Below are 13,666 nucleotides of genomic sequence, written 5' to 3'. Positions count from 1 at the left end.
TCCATGCATTCGCACATTTCCCCGTTTGCTCCAAGCTCTTCCATTCCCTCCAGGCTCTTTCTCCTATGGGGGGAGGATGAGCGTTGGGCCACAGAGCCCAGACGGCCAGCAGCGACGAGGGGAAGCCGGGCCATCTTGTCGGGGATTTCAGGCATGGCCCACAGCACGGTGAGTAGCCGCCTGCCATGGCAGGGGGAGGGAAGATTGTTGCCCAAGCTGCCACACAGATCCCTGTGCCGCCACTGTTCCCCCCACCCACCACATGGATTTCCTTTCCCCCACCATTTCCCCCCCACATGAATCACCATGCCACCGCCGCTGTTCTCCCCCACCACATGGATCTCCTTGCCGCCGCCACCACTGTTTCTTTCCCCCGCACGGATCACCGTGCCACCGCCGCCATTTTCTCACCCCCACCCCCTGCATGGATCACCCTTCCTTCCTTCCCGAGCTCAAATCCACGGCCACGGGATAATTTTGCAGCACCCCAGTGGCCCAATCTGATCTCCAGAGGCTTGTAAAAGGCCTCTGCCACCCGGATTGGCCATGGCCCCCCCCACAAAATTGCTCTGCAGACTTACCTGGACTCATGCTTGCAGCTGCTTGCACCATCCAGCCCTGATCCACGCAGCTCTTGCACCTGCTCTGACTCAAGAGTGCAGAGAGAAAGAGAGCGCAGGCACACGTGGAGAAGCGGAGGGGAGGAGCCTGGCCCCACCTCCTTCCGGGGTGATGGCGTGCGTGCCCACAGGGACGGCTCCATGTGCCACCTGTGGCACGTGTGCCATAGGTTCGCCACCCCTGGAATATACGGTATATACTGTATATCCTGCAACTACACACACACACACACCTACACAGAGTGAATTGCAGTTACTAAAAGCAATATTTCTGAAACTTGGAAGCATGATGTTTAAGACTTCATTTCTCAGAATTCTCCAGTCACCAGGCCAGAATTCTTGAAGTCCACACATCATGTTTTCAAGCTTGAAAAACACTGCTTAATAAATAAAGAGCTAAATAGGCTGGAGATAAAAGGGAGTACTCAAAGATAGATATTATTGAGCTCAATTACTACAGAGTTCCACATGTATGTACTAGTCCAGAGTTCCCCAACCTTTCTGGCTTTGTGGACCCACAAGGGAGAGAAGGGTTGGTTTTGCATGAGTGGTGGGCAACCACGTGTGCACAGCTCCATTCACACAAGCAGTAAGCACACGTGCCCACTGTTCACACAAATAACAACAACAATAATAATAATAATTTTTAAAAAGTTGGAAGGGACCTTGGAGGTCATCTAGTCGAACCCCCTGCTCAGGCAGGAAATCCTATACCATTTCAGAAAAATGGCTGTCCAGTCTCTTAAAAATTTCCAGTGTTGGAGCATTCACCGCTTCTAGAGGCAGGTTGTTCCACTGGTTAATTGTTCTAACTGTCAGGAAGTTTCTCCTTAGTTCTAGGTTGCTTCTCTCCTTGATTAGTTTCCATCCATTGCTTCTTGCCCTGCCTTCAGGCGCTTTGGAGAATAGCTTGACTCCCTCTTCTTTGTGGCAGCCCCTGAGATATTGGAACACTGCCATCATATCCCCCCTCATCCTTCTCTTCATTAAACTACACATACCCAATTCCAGCAACCGTTCCTTATATGTTTTAGCCTCCACTCCCCTAATCATCTTTGTTGTTCTTCCCTGTACTCTTTCCAGAGTCTCAACATCTTTTTTACATCATGGTGACCAAAACTGGATGCAGGATTCCAAGTGTGGCCTTACCAAGGCATTGTAAAGAGGTATTAATACTTCATGTGATCTTGATTCTATCCCTCTGTTAATGCAACCTAGAACTGTGTTGGCTTTTTTGGCAGTTGCAGCACACTGCTGGCTCATATTTAAGTGATTGTCCATTAGGACTCCAAGATTCCTCTCACAGTCACTACTATTGAGCAAGGTACCACCTATACTATACCTGTATGTTTGGTTTTTCCTGCCTAAATATAGAACCTTACTTTTTTCACCATTGAATTTCATTTTGTTAGATAGCACCCAGTGTTCAAGTCTGCCCAGATCCTTCTGTATCTTAAGCTTATCTTCCGGACTGCTGGCTATTCCTGCCAGCTTGGTGTCATCTGCAAATTTGATGAGTTCCCCATCTATCCCCTCATCCAAATCGTTGATGAAGATGTTGAAGAGCACTGGGCCTAGGACAGAGCCCTGGGACACCCCACTACACACTTCCTTCCATGTAGACGTAGTTCCATTGAGGACCACACGCTGAGTACGGCCGGTCAGACAGCTATGAATCCAGCGATCTGTCTAACCCACATTTTTCTATCTTATCAAGTAGTAGGTTGTGATCTACTCTATCAAATGCCTTACTGAAGTGCAAGTAAATTATATCCATAGCTTTCCTCTGGTCCACTAATTTTGTCAATTGGTCAAAGAATGCAATAAGATTTGTCCTGCATGATCTGTTTTTGACAAACCCATGCTGGCTTTTAGTAATGACTTTTTTTGCATCTAGGTGTTCACTGATTCATTGTTTGATTATCTTTTCCAGAATATCCCCAGGTATTGAGGTCAGGCTGATAGGTATGTAGTTTCCTGGATCTATTTTTTCCTTTTTTTGAAGATGGGAACTACATCAGCTCTTTTCCAGTCCTCTGGTAGTTCTCCAGTGCTCCAGGATCTTTGAAAAATATAGTTCAGTGGCTTTGACATCACATCTGCCAGTTCCTTGAGAACCTTGGTGTGTAATTCAACTGGTCCTGGTGATTTGAACTTGTCTAGGCTGGACAGGTGCTCACTTACCATTTTCTTGCCTATCTTAACTTGTGTTTCTATTCTGTTTTTTATGGCACTGTTTTTCCCCTTTGTGTAAAGACAGGTGCAAAAAATGAGTTAAATAGTTCTGCTTTCTCCCTGTTGCTTGTCACCTTCTTGCCACTTTCCCCCATTAATGGACCAATCATTTCCTTAACCTTTTTCTTGTTTTTTACATGTTGAAAGAAGCCGTTTTGACATTTTTTGACTTTGGTCACAAGCCTTACTTCATTTTGAGCCTTAGCTTTCCTCACTTCATCTTTGCAGGCATGGTCTATTTGGTGATATTCTGCCTGTTATGTGCCCCTATTTACACTTTTTATACTTGTCCTTTTTATCTTTCAATTTATCAGAGAGCTCTTTATGCAGCCATGCTGGTTTCTTTTGAGAGCTATTATTTTTCTTCTTTGTTGGTATTGTGCTAGACTGGGCTTTTATTATCTCACTTTTCAAAATTTCTCAAGCTTCTTGAGTTGTTTTCCCCTTTAGGATTCTCATCCATGGAATCCTCCCAAGCTCTCTCTAAGTTTATTAAAATTAGCTCTTTTAAAGTCCAAGACTCTAGTCTGACTGTGTTCTATTGCTTGTGCTTCCAGAATGTTGAATTCCAATATTGCATGATCACTTCCCCCCAAGGTTCCTGTGGCTTCGACACCGTTCTATCATTTCATCTCTGTTAGTGAAGATTAGATCCAATATGGCTAATCACCTAGTTCCCTTCTCTACCTTTTGGGAGACAAAGTTGTCTACTAGGTTTGTCAGGAGTCTGTTTGATCTTCCACTTGGTGCAGAGTTTGTCTCCCAGTTGATGTCAGGGTAAAGTCCCCCATTACTACAGTGATGCTTCCTACATACCTTAGTTAGCTGACTAGCAAAAAGTTCATCTTTTTCCTGTTTGGTTGGGCAGCCTACAGTATACACCTATGGCAATGTCATTCCCCCCCCCCTTTTATATTAACCCAAATGCATTCAAGATTACAGTTTTCATCATTGTTGTGCTCTATTTCTGTAGAGATATAATTATTTATAGAGCAACTTCACCTCCTCTTTTGTTTGGTCTGTTTCTTTTAAATAATTTAAATCCCTTTAGCTGTGTGTTCCATTAGTGGGTTTCGTCCCACCATGTTTCTGTAATGGCAACAATATCATATCCGCCCTCATTTTCCTGAATTCTAGTTCACCCTGCTTACTGTTCATACTCTGTGCATTGGTGTATAGACATTTGAGTCCTTTATGACTGACCCTGTGCTTACTTTCTACATAACTTGTGTGATGCCTGAGTTTCCCTATTTTCTTAGATTGCTGGGGACAGGGATGTTCTGTATCAATTAACTCACTGTCCCCGTTGTTTAGTTTAAATATTCCTCCAGAAAATCTGTGAATTTATTGCCAAGTAACTCAGTCCCTTTCTTGGATGGATTCAAACCATCTCTTTTGTACATTTTTTCATTGGACCAGCTACAGACATCGTGACTAATATAACCAAAGCCTTTTCCTTTACACCACTCCTTTAGCCACATATTGAATTCTGCTATACGCTGGCCTTTTCCATTTTGCTCCTTATACACTGGTAAAACCTCTGAAAAAGTGAACCTACAGCCTATTCTGCTGAGTTCCTGCTTTAAGCTCTGGAAATCATTCTGCACAGAGCGTACATCCTTTTGGGACAGATCATTAGTTCCAAGTTGTACAATGGCATCCACACCACAGTCCTTCCTGGCGTTCTTGACTATTTTAAAAATACGCTTCTTGTCCCTACTGGCTGTAGCACCTGGAAGACACCTAACCTCTTTTGAAACCTCTGTATCCTTTTCTAAATTTACATCCTTTATAACTGAATCACCAACCAGAAGGTGGCTTCTCTTTTTGGATATCTTTCTTTTCTTGCATGACTGATGTGTAATACCTGATTCGCACTTTTCCCTGTCAAAAACAAGTTCTTCATCTCGGACCATGATCCCCTGCTTATTTGAATTATCATCACAACTACCTTGACCTGTCTCCTTAATGTCGCTATTAAGGTCAGCAAGGACACTGTATCTATTATGCAGAGACACAGCAAAAGCTTTGTGTTTATGGTTCACAGCTTTCACCCTGCCATATCCCATGCTTGTCCACACTGCCCTTCTCCTGCAGGATCTTTGCGGTAGAGGAGATTGATAGCGCGGAGGCTCAATAGAGTAGAAGGGCTAAACTAGACACCTAATTTCTGCCTGAAGAGCGCAGATTACAGACCTTAGATAAATAATCTGTCCTTGTAGACTAATGATTTGTGTACAGATAGGACAGTTTCCCAGTTTGAAGAGTCCTGCGAAAGACAGCTGCAAAACAAGTGTTGCACTGAACTAAGTGAATGGAGTGTACACACACCCCCTCACCTGTTGCTCATGTGAGTGGGGATGCACGCACAGACTTAGTTCATGATGAACTTAGAACACTAAGTTCTGTTTTATCAAATTTATCATGAAGACAGCATAGTAGGCTGCCATAGGGGTGAAAAATTGTGGGATAGCTCCCCCATGTTTATATACTGCAGGTGGGTATAGTAAAGATGTAATATTATTTTTTTGTCTACTTGGAAAATGGTGTGTTGCACTTTAATAGAGGAGGCAACTTTTGCATATATTGTATGACATATATTGAGTTCTTTTTGGAAGGACTAGCAATGGGAGACAATAGATGTCTAATACAAGTGCATATGCTGCCTTCAACATATATGTGTTTAATTGATGGAGTCATGTTACTGACAAGATAATGAATTGCAAAGAAATTGTTATTAATATATAAGTTAAACATTTTGTTTCTATTTCTTTACAACTGCTGATAAAAAATGGCCTGGCTATGTTCAAATTATACACACAAATGAACAAGCTTAGGTGAGGGGGAAAGTGTTACAATTCAATCTATTTATGAATATGAATGAATATGTCCATAATTGCCTAGTGTATTTTAACAATGATATAGAACTGTGCTATGAGGAGCTTACAATTTACATTTCTTATTCTTGGGGAATTAATGACAGAAAGAAAATGGATTGAAAAAAGTAGATGCAAAAGTAACATTAGATAAATATGAGAAAATACAGTTGCATATCCTTAATTTATGAAAAAAATGCTTAAGATTACCACTTCAGATAGACATACAAAATCTGCAAGAATCCAGATAACCACTAAAATAGTAGCCATGAGACACAGTTCCTGGCTGCGGGAGGTGACCCCCAGCCCCTCCAGGCTACACAGGACGATGTGGTCAAACCAGGTTAAGTCAGTGCAGCAGTTCAGGGCCAATCCGTGCAAAGTGATGTGTCTTTCGCAATGCACACCGATGAATTGCACATCTGAGGTTTGTGAAAAGCTAGAACTAATTGCTTTTTGGGATTCTTGATGTGATTTATGAAAGGGTTATAGATTATTTCTTTTACTTTGTATGCCAGGGTCTCCAACCCTGGCAATTTTAAGGCTTGTGGACTTCAACTCTAGAATTCCTCAGCCAATTCTAGAGTTGAAGTCCACAAGCCTTAAAATTGCCAAGGTTGGACACATACAACATAAAAGAAATAATCTATAATCTATAATCCTTGAAGGAAAAGCCTTAACCCATCAGCATTTCAAATACCAAATGATCTTTCAGAGCAGGTCCTTCCTGTGGGAGGATTGGCCATGTAGATAGACCAAGAAGGTTGGGTTGCCAGAGAATTTTTTTAAAAAAATTCCATTTATATCCCGCCCTTCTCCGAAGACTCAGGGCAGCTTACAAGCTTAGCAGTAGCCTTCATTCTATGTATATGCCTGCTTATTAGGGCTTTCATACACCCCCCAAGCGGCATTATTACAAAGTCAGCTTAATTGCCCCCAACAATCTGGGTCCTCATTTTACCTACCTTGGAAGGATGGAAGGCTGAGTCAACCTCAGTGGCGTAGCGTGGGGGGTGCAGGGGGGGCCGGCGGCACCGGGCACAACATCTGGGGGGACATGCTTGCACTGAGCTGCTCAGGGAGCCCCAAGGGCTGCACAGAGTCGGCTCGGCTCCGCTCTCGAGCTGCTCTTTCTTGCAAAGCGAAATGAGTCCGCAGGTGAGATGGGCGGCCACATAAACTGAATAAAATAAATAGAAGCGCCCAACTCTCCGCCCAGGCTCAGGCCAACCGCAAGCGCCCCGCAGGCGCCCCGGCAGGCTTGGCCGAGCAAAGACGGAGCCGCCAGCCGCCCTAGCTTCATGCGCATGCCTGGCTTTATTTAGCGGGGCTCACGTGCGAGCTTGAATGCAGCGGCTCTTGCAGGTCGGAGCCCCGCCCAGCCGCCCTCGAGAGGGACCCGGAAGCATCCCGCATGCGCGCGACTCTTCTTGGAAAGTCTACGCCGCTGCAGGGTGCATCTTTTCGGCGGTGCCGTGACGTCACTTGCCTTGCCCCGGGTGCTGACAACCCACGCTACGCCACTGTGCACAAGGCAGGAGGAACCATGAACGTTTGACAACAGGAATAGATGAGGTGGGCCCTGGACTCCCTTTGCTGTAGTCTATAACCACAAGTGCTAAAAATCGATGTTTACTTGAGGTTAGAAACAGTTGTACTTACAGAGTTATACTTACAGAGAGAAACACAGGCCTGCTTAGCTCCAATCTAGCAGCTTTCAAGCTTCATTTTTAATACCATTTTCTTCTGATAGAAACAATGCCATCCCTTGGATGTCATTGGTATTTTCTGCTTCTGCTTTTGGTTCCCTGCAGAGTTTGTAAAACTCATCCTGCTGAGCTCCTGCTGGCTGAACTAAATACCAGACTTGTCTAACAGGCAGTTTAATTGAATGAAAATATACATGGGATAAAAGGGGAGGGGGATCTTAATTTGCATGGTTTAATATTTTATTTATTTATTTATTTATTTATTTATTTACATTTATATACCGCCCTATTCCCTGAGGACTCAGGGCGGTTTACAGGGAATTAAAAAATCCACCATACAAAAGTTAAAAAACCAAATTAAAAAATATTAAATTGACCCTGTATACTTAAAACCCCAGTTAAAAATTTCTCCTCAGCCTGGGCCTGAGAGCTCAAAGAGCCAGGTCTTCAGGCCCCGGCGGAATGATCGGAGGTCGGGGGCAGTCCTCAGCTCCACTGGCAGCTGGTTCCAGATAATATAACCCAATGGGTTTTTAATTGCTGAATTTTAATGTTGTAAGCCACCTGGAGTTATTTCTTTTAATTTATTTTAATTCCATTTATATCCCGCCCTTCTCCGAAGACTCAGGGCGGCTTACAAGCTTAGCAGTAGCCTTCATTCTATGTATATGCCTGCTTATTAGGGCTTTCACACACCCCCAAGCGGCATTATTACAAAGTCAGCTTAATTGCGATTAAGGAGTATAGTTTGATGTACAGTATAAGGAAAAAAGGCATGAACCTGCTCTTGTTAAAGGATAAATTGATCAAAGCAACAAATCCCTGTAAGGATTTGATTATTCTTGCCGGAAAGGATGGCCTTCACTCTTGAAAACGCCGTCCTTGAAATACGTCCCCTTGTCTGGTATTGGATAATGCAACAGGAACAAAGCCAAGCAAATGAAATAATAACTTCCAACTATTTCATTATAAAGTCCCAGTTAATTGTCCATCTATACTTACTGTTGTACAGGCAATCCTCAAATTATGACAGGTTGCTTAGTGACCCAAATAATGACCAACCTCCCCAGGGCTGCTTAAAATCTGGATTCAAAGTTCTGACAGCTGGGCTCCACCGTCATGGGATTGCATCTTGGATGTTTGGCAATTCTTCTTTAATTCCTGTTTTAGCACTTTGGATAATTGACCCACATTTATGGCTATTTGCAGCATCCTGCAGTCACATAGTCACAATTTACAATATTGTTTTTGCAAGAAATTGTCTTTTTCTTCCAGTTTCTGGTAAAAAAAAAGCCCATTGTAGACAATGGGTTTGCTTGCCAACCTAGGCGTTTGCTTAACAAGTGCTGCAAAAAAGGTTGTAAAGTTGGTTGTGGTCACATGGTGATCTGCTTAATGACTGGCAAGACTTACAATCATAGTTCCTGGCTCAGTTACAGTCATAGGTTGAGGACTATGTGCGCTCATGTAGTCCACATATCACCCGAATCAACCTATATCTTAGGGATGTGTAATAGCATTCTCGGTCCATGACCAACAAAAATAAACAAACAATAGAACACCCACGTAAAATCAGATGAGATAAAATATTAGCATAACAAAGATGACACAAAGATGTGACATACGGGCTTCCGGTTCTGCGCAGCTAGTGTACCAGCCGAGGGAGTGAAATGATCCAATCCCTACGGCTCATTTCTCTGTTTGGGGACCCTAAATGGGCCCAAAGCTACCCTGTAGAGGTGGCAAGGAAGGAGGGAAGCCCTGTCGATCCTAGTAAGATGGTGGTCAATCCAGACGTTTGGGGAAAGCTCTCCAAAAACCAACAGAAGAAAGGCTAGCATCATTCGTGAGTCTAGCCCAGGGGTAGGCAACCTTGGCTCTTTTATGACTCATGGACTTCAACTCCTAGAATTCCTGAGCCAGCCATGCTGAGGAAAAAGGGAGAGGTTTCCAAGCTGAGCTATGCTTGCTCAGGAATTCTGGGAGTCAAAGTCCACAAGTCATAAAAGAGCCAAGGTTGCCTACCCCTGGTCTAGCCCAAGCTACATGCAGCCGAAGCCAAAAACCACTAAACTAAGTGTGATTGTGACAGGAGATAAATGGTTTTGAATCTTCTAGAAGATGGTTCATATAAAAATTGTCTGGTCTTCCTGGAAATTTACATGTCAGTGTTTCTCAATCATGGCAACTTTAAATGTGTGGATTGCAATTCCCAGAAAGATGCCTTTCTTGGAGCCCTAGGCAGTTAACTGAATTTTGACAATGTCACCCAACAAACAAGTGGATGTAATTGAAGCCTTGCAAGATGAAATTGGCACTGCATCTTACATTTGTGATCTCTTTTGGGCTTCTCCACATCACACTAGTTCCACCAAGTCTCAGTTAAACAAGCAAGTATGCTTTGGCACCAAAACTGAGCAATACCACTTTGTGTCTGCTTTCCTAGCTGTTAAAAAATATCATTTTTCTGCTTGGAAAAACATTTTCCTCATCGAGACGTTGGATGGACAGGTGAGAGACCGAACAGTGTTGTTGTAATTAAACAGTTTGCATCTTTCCTTGCAGTCCATTGAATCTGCCTCAAATTATCAGCTTTAAGGGTAGGTTATAGGAATTAACAATAGCAACGATTTTGCCTTTATGTTGGATTATTTTTGGTTTCTAAATCTCAGGGATGCAGCCAAGCATTAACAGGGTAGCAATCCTTGCATCCAAGAGCTATCAAGCTTTTACACAAAACTGTCCTCTCCTGGCCTTATAATTATGGGAAGCAATCAGTGCCTGATCTAATCTTGTGTAATTGGAAATGTTTCTCTTCTGTCCAAAGCAGCAATGATTGCACTTCAGCTGAAGAAACTGTCTTTAATTGTAAGCAGCCATGTATATGGAAGGGGCAGAGCTTGCAGCCCAGTTTTCAGAATTTCAAATTCTTGGGGATGCTGTTGATTGCAAGCCAATCTCAACTATTCACTTTCTGGGAAAGGTGATTAAAATGGTAATAGCCTTGCAACTTTGGATGCATCTTCATGCTATCAGTTTAATCCAGCTGCTTTAATTGCTGCCTTTTCTTCCATTCAATTGTGACCAATTCTCAGAGAGTGCCTAGACAGTCACTGCAGTTTTCTTAGGAAGGATTTTTAGAATGAGTTTGTATTGTCTCTTAAGGCTCAGAGAAAGTGCCTTGTGGCTTTGTGCCTAAGGCTGAACTTGAACTTGCAGTCTCCTGGTTTCTTGCCTGATGCACTTAACCACTATAACAAACTGGCTCTCATTTGTCACCGATCCACAGTATATGTAATTAACAAAAATTCCTGTTGGAAAATGGAGGAAGAAAAAGTGACTTTGCTACTTTTCTTAGACCTCTCAGCTGTTTGGATACCTATTGAGTATGATATCCTTCTAGACCAAGTGTTTACCAATTTTAGCAACTGTAAAAATACTATATGTGGACCAACTCCCAGAATTCCCCTGTGGCCATGAGGAATAGGCTTTGGAAGTTGTCTTCTCCACAGGGTTGACACCAGTTCTATGCCTAGTCAATTCATATGTATTGCCCCACTGTGGTCCTTCTTGTTACCTTATGTGGTCTACTTGAAACTGCTAGGGAGATCATCTGAATTTTTGGAATCAAGTTTCATCAGAATGTTGGTAACATCCAGCTCTAGGGCTCTTTAGAATCTAATTTTAATGTAATAACTAGCACTATTGAACATTCTTAACTTTGGTAAGGGGAACAAGTTGAAATTAAATTCAGACAAAATGGAAGTGCTACTATAATGGAAAACTGATGGAGATGTTTTGGACAGGGATGTACACTTCCTGGAAGATCGGATAGAATATGGAGGATCCTTCTTAGTTTTCAGTTGAATATGGAAAAGGCATTTGTACTTGCCTTCTGTACCAATTACAATTCTCCAACAATTAGTCAAGAGTTGATCAAAGTGATAAGTCACCTTGGTTATACAGTCTAAATTAGGAAGCTGCAGTGCAAAATGTAGTAACCAGGTTTTTAAATAGTGCAAGATCCAGGGATTGCAGTTTGCCTGTACTGAAATATTGGCATTGGTTGCTTATTTCTCACTGAGAATAACTGACTGTTTGATCCTTTTAAGACTCCACTAACTTATGCTTGTCTTCTGAAGATGACTAGCTTTCATCAGAAGGTTGTTTATTTGTGATATAGGGAGGATTCATATTCTGTATTGCTCCAGAGTTGTAGAATGCACTTCCATTCTCTCTGCATGCTGAAATTTGTAAAGACATTTCATCAAAATTGTAATTAGCAATATTAATTTTTCTGTATTTCTGTATGGGGTTTTTAATTTTTTAGCCACTGAGCACTTTGTTGGAGGAAGGCAGTGTATAAAACAAATTAAGAACATACTGATTGAATTTTATAGCAGGGCAGAAATAAAATCTCCATTTTTACCAAATTATGCATATAAATGCTTGTTTCCAGATAAATTAAATTGACAGTGGGCTGGGGTATTGCTGGATTGTTCACTATCTTCACATAGTTAATAAGCAGAGAAGATATTCATCATATATATATATATATATATATATATATATATATATATATATATATATATATATATATATATGTGTGTGTGTGTGTGTGTGTGTGTGTGTGTGTGTGTGTGTGTGTGTGTGTGTGTGTGTAAATTTTTTTACATTGCTAACAAAGAATTAAAGGGAGACTGATATGCATTTCAAACTTATTTGTTTTCATCAGTCAGCCATACCCTTCTGAGATTCGAACCTGGGCTGATTGCACATTAGGCAGTTGTTTTTACCTCTAGGCCACAAGCTCTATCTCACTTTGTTAGCTGAGAAGCAAGGGAGATATGTGTTAAATGCTTGTTAACTATTTAATTACCTTGCTAGGCCCCAAACATGGGACAAATCTTTATTTCCTGTTCCAGCCTAACCGAAGGCCATCGACAGGCAGTAGTCACAACAGTGACAGCTCATATTTGTGTAAAATTTTTTTAGATTGCTAACAAAGTGAGATAGAGCTTGTCTCCCTTTAATTCTTTGTTAGCAATCTAAAAAAATTTACACAAATATGAGCTGTCACTGTTGTGACTACTGCCTGTCGATGGCCTTCAGTTAGGCTGAAACAGGAAATAAAGATTTGTCCCATGTTTGGGGCCTAGCAAGGTAATCTATATATATTATTGTATTTTATTTTATTAGATTTATATACCGCCCTTTCCCGAAGGACTCAGGGCGATTTACAGGGTATTTAAAATCAGCAATACAAAATACAAAAGTTAAAAAACAATTTAAAAAGATTAAATTACACACATATACATATACACATTACACACACACTTTCCATCCCACTATTGTTGTAAGCCAAATGTCCAATGTTAAGGAATTCAAATTTAATGTAATTCAAAGGGCCAAGAGACCATTAGGTTTCCTGTCGTGATGTAAAACTACAACAGAATGGGCACTGGACATAAAGTCCACCAGGTTCAAAATCTCATGCTATCTCAAAGTTAAGGTATATTGTGACCTGTGCTAATCAGTGCTTTTTTTGTAAAAGAAAAATGTGCCGGAACTCACACGTCATACAACCCGCCTTGCCTACCCTACAAGGTTCCATCCAAAAAAGGTGCCGGAACTCCGTTCTGAGCGTTCTATGAGGAAAAAAAGCCCTGGTGCTAATGGTATTGAGTTATTAATTGGGAGTAACTGCAAATGGCTATGTACTGTTTAGAATTATACATTTCTGTCCATTGAATAATGCAACATAACAATACCTCTTTTTATAGGGAAACATATTCCATTTTGAATATGAGGTGCAAAACTATAAGTAACAGAACTAATTATACATGCACAAGAGGCTACAGCTTTCAGCCACTCTGGCTAAGAACTAGAAAATTACCCACATATTGCAGTGGGTGGTCAACTTCAAACAACGGTAGGCAATATAGAAAGAGTCAGCTGGAGGTTTGTGTTATAACTTGCCAACCCCCCACCAAGGATGGCAATGCAGGATGGAAGAAGCCCTCTTTTTCTGGAAGATCAGTTCCTCCAATAACAAGAAATGGTAGTTGGTAAAAGCATGATTAAAACCATGGATACAAAGTCAAGCAAAACTTGTCATGCGTTTCCTGTAATGTAATTTTTCTGTAAGCAAAGTATTATAATACAGCATTATAATAGTCAGGCAAACAGGCGCATCAGCAGGAACATCATGAGGTGAATCACAGAG

This window comes from Vipera ursinii (assembly GCF_947247035.1).
Source record: "Vipera ursinii genome assembly, chromosome: 5".
NCBI lineage: Eukaryota > Metazoa > Chordata > Lepidosauria > Squamata > Viperidae > Vipera > Vipera ursinii.
This window is presented reverse-complemented; position numbering follows the sequence as displayed.